This window comes from Onychostruthus taczanowskii, unplaced genomic scaffold, assembly GCF_017590055.1.
Source record: "Onychostruthus taczanowskii isolate IOZ18803 unplaced genomic scaffold, ASM1759005v1 scaffold68, whole genome shotgun sequence".
Classification (NCBI taxonomy): Eukaryota; Metazoa; Chordata; class Aves; order Passeriformes; family Passeridae; genus Onychostruthus; species Onychostruthus taczanowskii.
This window is the reverse complement of record NW_024504566.1, coordinates 3,072,964-3,087,210: the sequence shown is the minus strand read 5'-3', so window position 1 is coordinate 3,087,210 and position 14,247 is coordinate 3,072,964. Positions and strand designations below refer to the sequence as shown.

At 36.9% G+C, this 14,247-nt stretch overlaps 1 protein-coding gene across 1 annotated transcript in view; it reads left to right on the top strand.

Annotated features, from left to right (window-relative positions):
• Positions 1-14,247, top strand: part of FOXP2 (forkhead box P2) — a 401,013-nt gene that overhangs the window by 106,845 nt on the left and 279,921 nt on the right. The window contains exon 3 of the mRNA XM_041421031.1: positions 11,018-11,101. The gene's annotated coding sequence lies outside the window, so the exon portion shown is untranslated. The remainder of the gene's footprint in view (positions 1-11,017; positions 11,102-14,247) is intronic.

Sequence of the window (14,247 nt, the reverse complement as noted above, 5' to 3'; positions counted from 1 at the left end):
CACTGTTTATTCTTTCATTATTCTCATTATTTTTTTTTTGTCTTCTCCTTCATCTGTGTTTCATTAGATTTTCCTCTCTTCTGCTTTCATTACTTAACTCTTCAGCTGCTTGTGTTTATCCTGTTAATCTATGCACAAGATTCAGGAAAAGGGGCAGGTGGAAAAGCTACCGCTGAGTAACATCTGAAGTGCATGTGCTGCAGATCATCTGAGGCCATTAAATATCAACTTATTTGATCTTTTTAATTTACTGGAATTATACATTTTTCCTTGTGCTTATGTGGTCACATGTGCAGCCAGAGCACTCCCAATGTGGTTAAAATGTACAACCCACAACACCCAAAAGTGACACACTTGTCTGCCAGTTCTATTACTTGTTCTTTTCTTTTCCCCGTCCACCAGCACATAGCCTGGATTTCACAGCTTGCTCCTACTGTCCTCTTGCTTATGGCACTTGACTTCTGTTACCATTTATCATGTTTTCCTTTCACTTTGAACAGACGTATGTCCCATTTCATTTGCTAAATTTGCTTGTGGAGCAAGAAAAGTCTGCTTCTTTTACTAGAACTTATAAATATATCTTATATAATATAACTTATAAATAATAAAAGAACTTACTGCATATATCAATTGCTGTTTGTTGCAATGGGATTAAAATAAATTCTGTGTAACCTAGTCTTTTGGAGAGAAGTTTCAGTGATCATGGCAATATTTGAGTTCCTTTCAGAAACAATTCATGAGCATGTAATTTCTGACCTGTTTGATTTAGAAGATTTAAAAATCTTTTTTCTTGGGGTGCTATTATGTACATTGCAGTAATGTAGGAAATACTTTTGAAGCATGTCATATTGTGAACCATGTATATCTCAGTGGAAAATTGTATGCTAAATTGCTGCTTTCTTAATTTCACAGTTTAGGGCTATCAGTTTCCAGAATAAATGCATATAAATAAATGTTATAGTACATGAATGTCCTTCAAAGTATTAACAAAATGTCCAGTGCTGTGCTTCTGTAGGGTCAGCGTTGGGGGCTGGCTGTGGCCAGCTGCTTGCTTGTTTTCCTCCTCAACAGGACGTGAGGGAGAAAACAGGATGGCAAAAAGTTCATGGGTTATGATTAAGACATGGGAAATTGCTTACCCAGTTACTGTTACAGGCAAAATAGGTCTGACCTAGGAAAAATTGATCCAATTTATTTCCAATTAAAATATATTTTAGTAGTGAGAAATAATGAAAGCATCACTTTTTTCAGGCAGTACCAGCTCACCTTCCTGCTCACTGACCTTCACTGGTGTTGTCAGGCTGTTTCTCACACTTTCCGCCCACCTATCCTCTGCCTTTGTGGTGGTTTTCCCCTTTCCTAAGCCTCTTCTAGCTGAGACATCACTCTGTGGTGAGTGGCTTGGAGTGGCTGGAAGCAGCCATGTCTCTGACAGAAATTTCCACAGGATACTATAAAGTCAATTGTCACAAATAAAACTTGTTGACTCTGCATTAGCCAAAGCAATTGACGTTCCTGGCAAAAGTAATCATGTGGTACCTTTTTGAAGTAAAGTTCTTATCTGCCAGGACACTCTTACCCGATGCATTTTAATGATCCCCGTTTAAAAGAAAAGATATGTTAATATTTTGGAAAGAAAAGCTACATAATTTAGCTTATCAATATTTTACTGTATTTATTTATATTGAGTTTGTATGCCTGAAGCTGTTTGTAAGAGGGTAATTTTATTCATGTGAAATTGATGAGTTGAAGAAAGTCACAAGATAAGCATAAAAATAATAAATGTCCAATATAATTTACTGCTTTTAAAATATAAAAGCTATCTACATTCCCATTATGTTTTGATTTGTGTGTGTCAGATGTTTTATGTTTCGTTCACAAGCAATGTGTACATCATACAGTGCAGGAGGTTGTTAAGAGAATTTTGTCATTTATTATGAAAGTTAATGCAGAAATGAGAACTAGTGTAAATGCCTAAATTAACCTGAACCCATAATTTGCTAGAAAACTGCTGGTTTTTTTCAATCTGTTAAAGGGATTGAACTCATTCATAGACCCTTCAAGAACTTCAGAATGGTTTGGCTGGAGGGGACCTTGAAGATCCTGTAGTTTCAACCCCCTGCCATTGACAGGGATGCCTATCACTAGACCAATTTGCTTAAAGCACCATCAAACCTGGCTTTGACTATTTCCTGGAACAGGGCAGCCACAAAGCCTCTGGGCAACCTCATCCAGGGTCTCACCCCTCTTGCAGTAAAGAGTTCCTTCCATATACATAATGTAAAACTACCTTGCTTCAGTTTCAAGCCATTGCCTCTTGACCTATCACTACATACCCTTGTAAAAAATCCCTCTTCAGCTTTGCTTCTTTATGAACAAACATACTTTATTATTTTAGGCAAATGAAATATTTGATCCCTCTTTCTTTGGATTTTACCATTTGGTTTAAATCACTAGGGTAAGGCATTTTGCTTCTTTAACAGTATTGTCAAAAGGCAATAAAAAATAATTGTAGAAGATACCTATGTATTTAGTGTGGGATCACCTACAGAATCCTACTGAGCGTGACGAGTTTTATTGAAGTTCGGCAGGTATGTGAGGCAGTTTCCAAAAGCTGCAGGCCACATTTGGGTCCTGCATACACTGTATTTTCAAAAACTGAATTTAAATTTCTTAGAATCATAGAATGAAAATGTTTGGAAGAGGTCTTTAAGATTGTCCCACTACCATTCAGCACTAGCACTGTAACCCCTTAACCCCTAAACCACATCACCCAGTGCCAAATGCAAATGTCCCTCTAGGCACAATGAGTCAAGCACCTTCTGGGCAACTTATTCCAGTGCCTGACCATCCTGACAGCTGCCTGAAATGAGGTTGTGGCCACGTGGGGATCAGCCTCGTTTCTCAGGCAAGCAGCAACAGGACTAGAGGAAATTGCCTCAAGCTCCACTGGAGAGGTTCAAGTTGGATGTCAGGAGGAATTTTTTCATACAGAGGATGTCGAGATCTGTAATGAGCTGTCTAGGGAAGTGATGGAGGCACCTGGAGGTGTTCAGGAAATGACTGGACCTAGTGCTTGGTGCTGTAGTTTAGTTGGCTCAGTAGCATTTGGACAAAAGTTGGACTTGGTGATCTTGGAGATCTTTCCTAACCTTAATAATGAGTCTATGATATCCTTCTGGGCAATATTGAAAGCTGTCATTTATTCTTATTCCTAATACTCTCTCTTTTAAATTCTTAAATTTTTATTTTTAGTAGTACAAAGACCTCCCTTTTTTTTTTTTTTTTTTTTTTTTTTTTTTGTCCCATGTTGCTTAGTCTCTTTTAGAGACTTGGGTAAGAGAGCTTGTAAAATGATTTTTGGAAATACATGACTTACAAGTGGATCTCATTTGTCCACATTCTCAGTAACTTCTCAAAAGAACTGAGATAATCCAAAGTGTGTCTTCCATTTCCATACTGGAATGTTGATTCCTAAATGTGTCATTCATATTGACATACACATACACTTTATAGTAGCCTGTAGGAAGTTGTCTAGTGTGCACTCCATGTGTAGCTTTCTGGACCTTCTCTAGATTTTTTTTTAGGGTTGATTTCATATTTGTCACCTTTGTTTGATCAGGTGTTTCATACTCAAGTCCCTTTAGAGTTGTTGATGGGGTACACTCCAGTCTAATAATCTGTTAGAGCTCAGTTTGTCTTTTTTTCTTATGTTCTCTAATAGCACTTCAGTTTAAGACAAATCCTTTCATGTATTTCTCTGAGGTGGATATCGGGCCTAGTAACTTCTCCAGTCTCCTCTGGTGTGGATTAACCCCCAGGTTTTTAGTGGCCCCTGCTTTCTGCCAGCCTCAGCAGGAGCCCCTAGATGTCTGTGTGTGGGAGGCTCCCCACCAAGCCTGATTGTGACCCGAGCCTTGGCCATCTCCGTGGAGCTGTCTGGTGTGCTGTGGGCTAGGGCTGCCCCCAGCTACCCCTTGGGCTGCTGTTCTCCCTGGCCAAGGGCAGCAGGGTCCTGCTCTGACCATGGACAGCTCCCTCAGCTTCTGACCTCCAGCCTCTTGGGAGCTGCTGGTCCCTGCAGCCCTCTGACCCTGGGCTGTGTTTTATGTTTAAGCCTTCCAAAGGTTACAATCCTTTCTGTTTTCCTTACTTGGACACAACTTGGAGCTTTTGCAAGGATGCTTTTTTATTTCTAAAAGCCTCCTTCATCTCATTTGTTCATGAGAGCTCCCTTCTCTGGATTTTCTCAGTCTTTTTTGGTAGGTTGTATGCATTTCTTTTGAGCTTGCAAAAGGTGTCTTTAATCAGTCTCTGTGCCACCTGTAAAAATGTGACTTTTGTAGCTGATTCTTTTTTCTTTCTTGTAACAAGCTTACTCATTTTTATTCAGTGACCCTCTTTGAGATGGTGGTAAGAGTTTTTTTGGCATACGTTGCCCCTTCAAGGGCATAGATTCCAATCTACATCAAAGCAGTTATTGACTGTGGCTAGAAATTTACTTTGAGTCATACCCTGATATGTCATGTACAAGACAGGCGGAAATATCCAACAGCCAAATTATTTATCTGCCACACTTCTAGGGACATTTTTCAGTGTTATGAAGGTGTTCTGTTTCTCAGGTGTCTTTGGGGGTTGGTCCAGAACATGGATTATATTTGTATCCTGTGTCTTGATGTCATCTGCCTTGGCCAGTGCTGAAAGAGGGAGTCTCTGGGTTGTTTAACATGAATGGACTGTTAACTGCCAGATGGGTCTGGCAGTCATTCTCTAATGAGTGAAAAGAAACTAAAAAGGAGTCCTTGAGCTTGCCCAGTAATCTGAAGCGGTCCATATCAGAATACAGCAGTGCTGAAGACTTGCTGTGTCTAGCCTATTTGTAGGAATTTCCCCTCTGGAGACCAATGTAGCTCTGAATAAGATGTCAAGAAGCAATGGTAGTGATGTATGAACAGCATCCTCTGGAGAGACCTATCACTCAGGTCACCAGGCAGGGTCTCTGAGAAGAAATCAAGGACATAATTCTGTTCTTTACAAAAGACACAATTAATGAAGTCATGTCAAATTTTGGGTCATTTAGAGTAAGGACCTCTGTAAGGATCCACTCATCTTAGGACATTTAGTTTGTGACAATTATTTGCAACGAGCTGCGGTGTTCATATCAGTATTGAGGCAACCTCCTAAGCAATGGAAGCAGTTCCTGAGATGCCCAAACTGAGGATGTGTTAGGGCTATGTGTTAGGCTTCCCCAAGGAATCTCTATGTTGATGAGGGGGTTACCTGCTGTTCAGCTGAAGTAAAAAGCATATAATTTGAGATGCTGCAAACAGTTAATGGAAATGACAGCAATTGGTGAGACAATTTCTGTCTTTATTTTAATGGTGACATTTTTGGCAGGAGATTGAGGCTGTATGGGTAGATTACCTTGGAATCATTTTGTTTGCCTGTTTTGTGGGGATTTTTTTCCCCTCTTCATTTTTTTTTCTCCACAGTTAGTTTATTTATCATAATTGTTTTGATCGGTTTTCTTGTGCTCTTTAGGAACTCAAGGAGTGTGTGTGTATGTTCGGTTTCCTGTTCTGTGTTGTTTGTAGGTGTGGACTTCACACAGTTTGTTTCTTTTTCTCCCTGAAAGTTGTGTGACTCTTCAATTATCTATGTTTTGTTGTTGGCTTTGTTGAATTTTCATTCTATTTATTTAGGCAAGATTTTTGTTGGTGGGAAAGAAGCAGAAGGATCTAGACTTCCACATGCAGATCCAGAATGATGGTATCATTGAAATAAACTGCTAAGTGGCAAAACAACTAGAAAGTTGAGATTTAGTGATGGATGAATGCAAGCTCAGGCAGAAAAGGGAGGTGAGGGTTGTCCTTTATGTGAAGGAACAGTTGGAATGCATGGCACTCGTGTGTAAAGGTTTTGATTCAATATAAGGGAAAAGATTTTCAGTAGAGGGATGATTATGCAATGGAAATGGTTGCCTATGGAAACCAGGTTGTGGAATCACCTTTTTGGAAAGTTTTGGAGATGCATCTGTCTAATATATGAAGTGAACCAGTCTAAATTCAGATGCTTTATGCAGCTGCAACTCATCAACCACTCTGTGATATGGTGCATCATGGCAGAAGCGTCAGGTGCATTTCGACTTTAAGTCTTAGTACGTTATAAATCTTGTTACAGGAACAAACTAGACATGTTAGACAACTCAGGATGATCACCATATATGTGCACTTTTGAAATACTACTTTCTAAAGTTGTTCTACGTTCTTATCTGAATCCCTTCTAATCACATGGCAGGAGAAAAAGGGAGACACACATCTTAATTCTGTAAGTAATTCACAAGACTGCAGTGCCATTGTGTTAGTGGTATTGTAGAACAAACTATTTAGGAGTAGTTATTTACTTTCATTTTTTTGTTTATATTCTTCTTCCCCAATTATTGTGGACTGTTGCAGTTTATCATAATAAAAAAATTCAACAAATGGAAATTGGCTTTTCTCTGAGTTGTCTTAGAATAAATTGAATGTTTTCAGAGGAAAGGTAGACATGCCTGAGGATAAAGTAAGGTATGGTATCTGTGTACACTGGATAGAAATCTCTATAAATATGATATTGGTATCATGCATACTTATAAGATTAGTGTCAACACAGGTTATCTATCATGTAGGGGCAAGTCAAGCAAGTTAGACCTGCCTCAGGGATGGTTTAGCCTGTATATCCAACTGTTCAGACAACATTGCTGTGGATATTTTGGAAGAAAAGACTGAGGGATGATTTTTCCATGACTCCAGGCTTCCCATTCATTGGTACTGTCTCCATTTTCTCCAGTGTGCTTTGGTAGGTACAGGTAATCTGTGTCCTCTTAATCTTTAGGATAAGTAAGACCTAAATGGAGCAACGTCTCCCCCCCAGCCCCTCTTCCCCAAGAGGAGTTTTATGCAACCTGTGCATCAGTTGTGCAGTGGATGGGACATACCGGAAGCAGATGATGTATTTAAACCATGTCGATGTTTTTCTGTCACCAGGCAATTTCCAGGGCATTTAATATTAGATTTTTAATTATTTTTTGTAAGTTTTATTATTATCCTTGGCTTACTTCTTTGCACAGTTACATGTTTTATGAATTAATGGAGTATGGGTGTTTTTGCATAGGAAATTACATATTGTAAAAATTCAAGAATAATTTTTGTGGTATAGAATATAATGTGAACCTTTATAAGCACACAGCATTGAAAAATTTGGAAAATAAGTAGTTGGGGAAGCTTGACAGCTCAAGAATCATATGGGAATTCATTATTTTCTCTGTGCCATGTGAAAAAATATATGCTTCTCCTAGCTCCACAGAACTTTTGTTTGGACCCACTGCTAATGTAAACCAGCCTTCGTTTGTCTAAGTAGTAATGTAAAATAGTATGTGAAAATTAGCTGATAAGATCATGGTAGTATGAAGGTCTTTTCATTGGTTCATTTAACTTTGGACTGATTATAAACATAACTACTAATTCATTTTGCATGTTCTTGTTAATTATAATGACATTCAATAGTGCTGATCTGGTTATGAGCTTCTGAGTATCTTTCTATCACAGAAATGTGAATTCCTGGAATCAGGAAGAAAGGAGGTGTCTCTTTACTATTTGCAGTTTATATAATATTCTTCAAAAATCATATTTTTTGTAGTTTAAATTAATGTGTTGAAGTAGTTTAAATATAATTAAAATACATAGTCTGACTGCTAGGTAAATTTACACTTTTTCATACTTTTAGAAGATATACCTTGTAGATTGTATGTAAGTGATGTATTTTCAAATAAAGTTCAGGACCCATTGATATAGTGCAATTTAACACATGCTCAGAAGTCCTACTATGAATTAAGAGGTTTGTTTTTTTTTATTGTGCGAGTCCTATATGATAGAGATTTGGAAGCTACAGATACCAGTGAATGTTTATGTCTCTAAAAGACTAGACAGTCTCTTTAGCAAGTCATTTTTTCTTTAGTGAAACCAGTGGTGATTTCGGCTCGATCGATCTGAATCAAAACAAGCGTACCTAATAGTAACTATAGATAGCCCTTGACCAGGTTCTGAAATTTTTCTTGCATGCTTTGGTGAGTAGTGTTTCATTAGAATATTTTATACAGATACCCACTTCAAGCAGTAATGCACTTTGAACCATTTTTACTATAGAAGAAATCTGAAGAAGCAGGTCTTACCTGAAATAGTGACCATCATGGCAACTTGATCTATCAAATAGGAGAACTGCTTAAGTGCTGTAGTGCACTTTGGTGGAGTATTTACATATTAAAAAATAACAAAGGCCACCAATAAGGCAGGATAAAGAATAAAAGCACGTAGTCTCAAATAAAAATATTACCTTAGAGGGAGTGTACAAACATATAACAGGTAAAATTATCCTAAAGGTTGTGATCTAAATAATGTGGAATAAGCTAAGAGGTGATGGCAGCAAGTAAATGAATGAGTTAAAGAAATAGCTTGCAGCACATGGGCATTGTGTTTATTTCAGTCAAGTTTCTAAGTCTTTATCCAGGAATGAATTTGACTTCAATTTTTAATTAAATATTCTAGAGATTTCTGACATAACTGTGACAATTAACATTCTGTCAGGATGTTTTTAAAGCTTTGGTTAACAAGGTCTGTGAATTTGTAAATTTTTAAAGTTCAGATGGAATTGTTAGGTGAAGAATGGGAACAGATCTCTGTAAGCACTGTCAGTAGGGGATAGGTAAACAATTAAAGGTCTACCTGCTGGGGCCCAAGGGATGGAATCTATCCTGGAAAAACTGGAATGATTCAGATCCAGGTTTTAAGATGCTAACAAAAATCAAAACAAATCAAAGTCTATAACAGAAGTAATATTATTTTTTAGGAGTCTTCTGCCTTTGTCAGGTAAACCACACTGAAAAGTGGCATAAATTAAACGGAAGTCAATAAATAAGATCCTAAAGATGAAAACTGGCATAGTTAAAAAGAGAATTGGTAGGTAAGACCTGCTAATCTGTCTGTGTCCTGTCACACCTAATTTGTGCCATCCTCACCACTTTAAATATTTCTTATTGATTTCTGAGGAAGTATAGAAATCCAGAAGTAGACCAAATAAAATTATAATAATTGAGATTAGTGATTGTGGTTTTTTTCATATTAAGACTAATTACCAAAAAATACTATAATGAAAAGTTTCTTCTGAAAAGGCTGTATCTCAACAAAATGGGTCATGGTTTGGTACCAGATTTCATGTATAATAACTGTTTGTCCTGGCTTTATTTCTGCGATGAAGCACTATGTGATGTTTGATATACTCCAAGCTAAGAATACTGATGATTTGAAAATATTTTGGTGTAATGGCGTATAGGAAAAATGGGAAATATAAAATACTTGCATTTGAGGCTTACATATTATCTGTCAACAAGATGTAGTGTTGAAGAAATAACTGTAGTATTTAGTATTCAGATCTAGAATTCAGGTGCACAAGAAACTTCAAAGACAGAGCCATAGCTACTGAGAGGCAAAACTGCAACTTTTTAATGGGAAATAGGTCAGTGAGATGAATGCTTTTCACTCAGTTGGTTGGACATTTACATTGTGGATCCAGGGTGACCACATGACCATCAAGCAAAGTTACATTGACACATATTTTACTTTCCAAAAACTTTTAAGAATTGCCACCCACCTTCACCTCCTCGTATTTGCCTTAGGTTCCTTACCTGTTTTTTTAACATTTTCTTCTCTTTTTTGCTTTGTATTAAGCTCATAAGATATCCTTCTCATTTCCTAGTGCTGTCCTACTGTGCAGGGGTTTCATGTAGTGTTTATTTCTCCAGCTTGTCATTCTTTGCTCTCCCTTCTTCACTTGCTCTACTACAGAGGCTGCCAGGTAGCTTTCAGTTTCCTAGGAACTTCGACCTTCCCAGCAGGTTTTGTTACACTCTACAAACAAAGGAAGAAGTTAGAACTGCAGCTCTTTTAAATGTCCAAACATCTTGTAACAAAGTGTGTATTAATAATGCCAGTTGGAACACAGATTTTTTTTCTTAAACTGTGGGAAAGCAGTCTTTTCTTTAAAAAATTCTACATTTATTTTACTCTCAGTCTGCTTCTGTCTGACCTTGTCAGCAAGAGAGAATTGCCAAGAGGCACCATCGAGAGGCTGGTAGGATCTACTTCAGAGATAGCAGAGTTTCAGGCATTAAGTCTGTGTCTATATTAGTAAATTAAACAATGCCTTGAAATATTTCCATGTCTCTGCCACAGTGAATGTCTTTGCAAACTAACATTGTTCCAGAAAATTTCCAGACATTTATTTGAGCACCTCCATTAGACAATTTTTGTGTAAACCCTCTGTTTCAGAGCATATGTGACTATGCTACATAGGTGTAGGATTATCCTGCATCCTACACTGATGGAGGATTATCTCTGCCAGCTGATTTCAGGAAAGAGAAATGTGCTCCGGTATAGATGGAATCTAAATGTTCCACAGACCTCATGTTCTTTATTTCTTCTGCCTTGTCCAGCCTTCTCTCTTCATTGCAGTCTTCCAGTCTCAGCTTCAAAGCTGGTTTTTGTTTTTTGTTTTGTTCTTTTTTTTCCCTTTCTGCTTGTCCTTTTGTCCTTCCTAACATATATACAGATTTAAATTTTATTGGCATGCTGTCTCCCAGCTTCTGTCCCCTCCTTCAGAAGACCCTGTGAACTTACTGGTAGTGATATTGTGGCAGCTCTCTGCCTGAAACAAACTACTTCAGGGAAGCCTTCCTTTTGTTTGCCCTTGAGTACTATAATAATAAAAATAGAATAAAAACACAGGAGTAAAATTTGAGTGATGCCTTAGATGTCACTCTGCTGCATGGAAGAAACCTAGTGAACAATTATATTTCTTTGTGGACTACATTTAATCTTATTACTTGTGTAAGAGAACAAATTAGAGGGAATGATCAGGGCAGATTCTATGTTGGTTTTGTTAAATGATTCTAAATAGCTGTAAATATTTCTCTCTGTTTTGTCAGGATTGTGGTACTAGAATTGATCTTGGACATCACTTCAGTTCAAGGTTGAAGTTAAAAGGTCTTTTTGAGGCTTAGAAGAAGCAGGTGAGTACAAGTCAATAGTCATAAATCGAAGAGGATTTCTTTTTTGCAACTTGTATTTTGTCCCAGAATTGCTGTTCTTGGTTACCAATCCAGATTCAAACAGCTGTCTCTGCTTTCCTGATTCACTGAGATGTGTGACTGCTTGTGTTGTGACTAGATAGCAGGCAATATCTGATTCATTTAGGATTTCCCTACATACTTTTTCAGCTTCTGCCATGAAAATAGGTGAAACCATGGTTCTGTCACCAAGGTCTCTGGAACTCTGGAGTTAACTTACACTGTACAGTTTCCTTACCTCAGCTGTATTTGGAGTATGATAATTAAGCTAATTTGTTTTGAAAATTGTTTTAGACTGTATTTCTTGTGAAAAATAAAATTTTAAAAGGCAAATACACTCTAATAAATAGTGAAGAATTCCTGAGTTTGGATATTCCTAGCTTCTTGAAACTCGGATGATCTTTATTCCTTTGGTAACCAGGAATTCCACGATGGCAAGGACCCATGAGGTCAAGCCTTGTTTCAGCTGCTTTGTGTGTTAACAGGCTGAACCTGCCTGGGACACACCCTGTCAGTGGGTACAGTGCCACTGAGGCCTGGGCATGCATGCACTGAATGCCTTGCTTTGCTCCAGACCTTCACAGCTATCCTCAGTGAATCATGTACACGTGGCTATCAGGTCTTTTTAACTTAGACTGGAAAAGGAGATCCTGAAGGAATTAGTGTAAGATGAGAGCTTAGCAAGGCAGTCACATGTATTTTGGATTTTTCATAATTGTGATTGCAACAACAACAAAAAAATCTGTATGTTAAGTGTTGCAGTTGTTCACATTCTACATTTCCTACGGAGGTATGAAATTTTTTGGGACTATTCCCAGAACTTTTCAAATTCAAAATTTTTAGGCAATATTTTAACATATAAATTGCAAAATATGGTCAATTGGGCCTGATACTAAATCTTTAAAATAAAGATTTCAACAAATTTACCATAATAGCAGCCAGGCCAAATTCTTCTGCGTACTCCAGGAAATAGAAACAAATATGTAAATACAAATAATATGCCATATATAGTAACTGCTAAAGTATTACAAGTTATTCTGATATACCTATGTACTCCATAATATTGGTATATCCATCTTAATGTATTGATGGCTCTGGAAGGAAAGAAAAAGAAGCTGTTCCACAGGAGTTAATGATGATAACAGTAATTAGTTCTGAAACTTTGTTTATAATATGTTTTTTGAAGTTTTACCCTCTGTAAGGAAGCACAGCCCTTTTTAACCTAGTTCAAAGTAGTGTAAAAGAAGACTGTTCTGGTATGTGTTGCACTGTGACTGGGTAATAAGAAAACAAAATTCCTTTATTCCAATTTAACTTCACCTTTTTCCAAGGAGTTAAGGCGCTGGCTGGAAGGCTACAATATAAATATGGTGAAGCCAGGGAAAGAAGAAAGGTTAGGTTGTAGCAGTGTTGTAAGTCAGAGGATATACAGCACCATACAGGGAAACTGTAGATATTACTGGTGTCATGTGGAAACCTTTATATGACTGTTTGTTAGTATGTAGTAATATATTTATTTGCAAAACAGTGTTTTTTTTCTTTCATTCTTCAGTAGAAAAAACAATGAGAAATGTCAGATTCTTTGCTTTCTTTGTAGCAATGGGAATATGGCTGGATTTCTGTCACATATTTATTTGTATATGTCTGAATGGTGTAACTTGTATGTAGTTATGTTATAGATAGTTTTTTGATACTGTCAGTATTTTGGAGAACTGATAGAAACTGGAGTTTGATAGAAAGTGTAGTAGTTGAAATCTGTTGAGTCAGCAAGAGTGTTCTTGTTTTTAAAGTATATTTTCTTTGGAAGTGTACTATGTTCTGACAAGTAATGGCCAAAATGCAGTGTAACTGACTTGTGCATCTCTGATATTTTGGCAGTATAATTTTATTAAATTCCAGTATGTCTGAAACTTAAAGCATATGAAAGAAAATAACTGCTGTTCTGCTTCCTCTATTATTTTCTTCCATAACTTTAAGTTAAATATAGTCTATAAAAATGCTTTCTGTAAAGGTAGCCAAAATATTTTTGGCCTTTTTAGCATTGGTCTCTATTTCTTGCAATATGTGAAAGTGGAGAAGGAATGTTTTTGTAGTCAATGAGGAAACAGTAGTAAATTCTGAATGCTAGTTCTTCAGTACAGTATTTAGAATTAATAGGTTCTTTTATGGCAGAATATGGTGTGTTTGAAATGATTGAAAACTGAGATTTAGTCATAAATGTAGTGATAGATATGCATAAAAATAAAATTGCAATTATGAATACATTTTTAATCAACAGAGAGAAAAATAATCTGTTTGGTTTTTGTCCTCTCAATAGAACACTTAACTCTTTAGGAGCAAGTTTTAGAAAAACTGAGACAGAGCTCAGAGAAATGTGAAAGCAGAGAAAAAATGTTCCCTTTTCTGACTGATGACTTAAATAGACAGTTTTGAGACTGTTAGTGATACATTTACATCTATGTTTTATGAGTTACTCGGGCTTTGAAAAAAAAAAAAGCTAAATAAATTCTGGTATGAATGATTATTAAATTGATATAGCTCTTCTGTGTTGTCAGTTTGGAGGAGAGGAGACATTGTGCTCATTCCTGTTTATTTCTGGTACTGCAGGAAACAAAAACTTGAAACATCACAGCTCACGTACAAGTATATGCATACATTTTATATACTATTAAATATTCAGTCTATATGCAAATGTTTATTTTGTAGAGGGCAAACATAATTATACTGTTAGATTAGTACAGAAGATTATCTCACAGGGGTATCTTGCATCTGCACTGAAATTCTCTCAAGAGTTATGTAAGGACTCATTGCTGGTGACCATGTTGGTGACCAACATGTGAAAGATAGGATGTTTTCCACTGGCTGCATCATGGACTGGCTTTAACTTTGTCCACAAGGAAGTCTAAGCCTTTCACATGTCTGCTCAGAAGGCAAAGGAGTTTTAATACTTGTGTAAGTGAATGAAAGGAGGGTATGCAGAATAATGCTTAAAGAGAAGGATGGCATCTGGTTTGCAAGAAGTAATTAGATGGGGTTTGATGGGCTTTGTCTTTAATATGGTTTCTAACAGGAAGAATCTGAAACGTAAA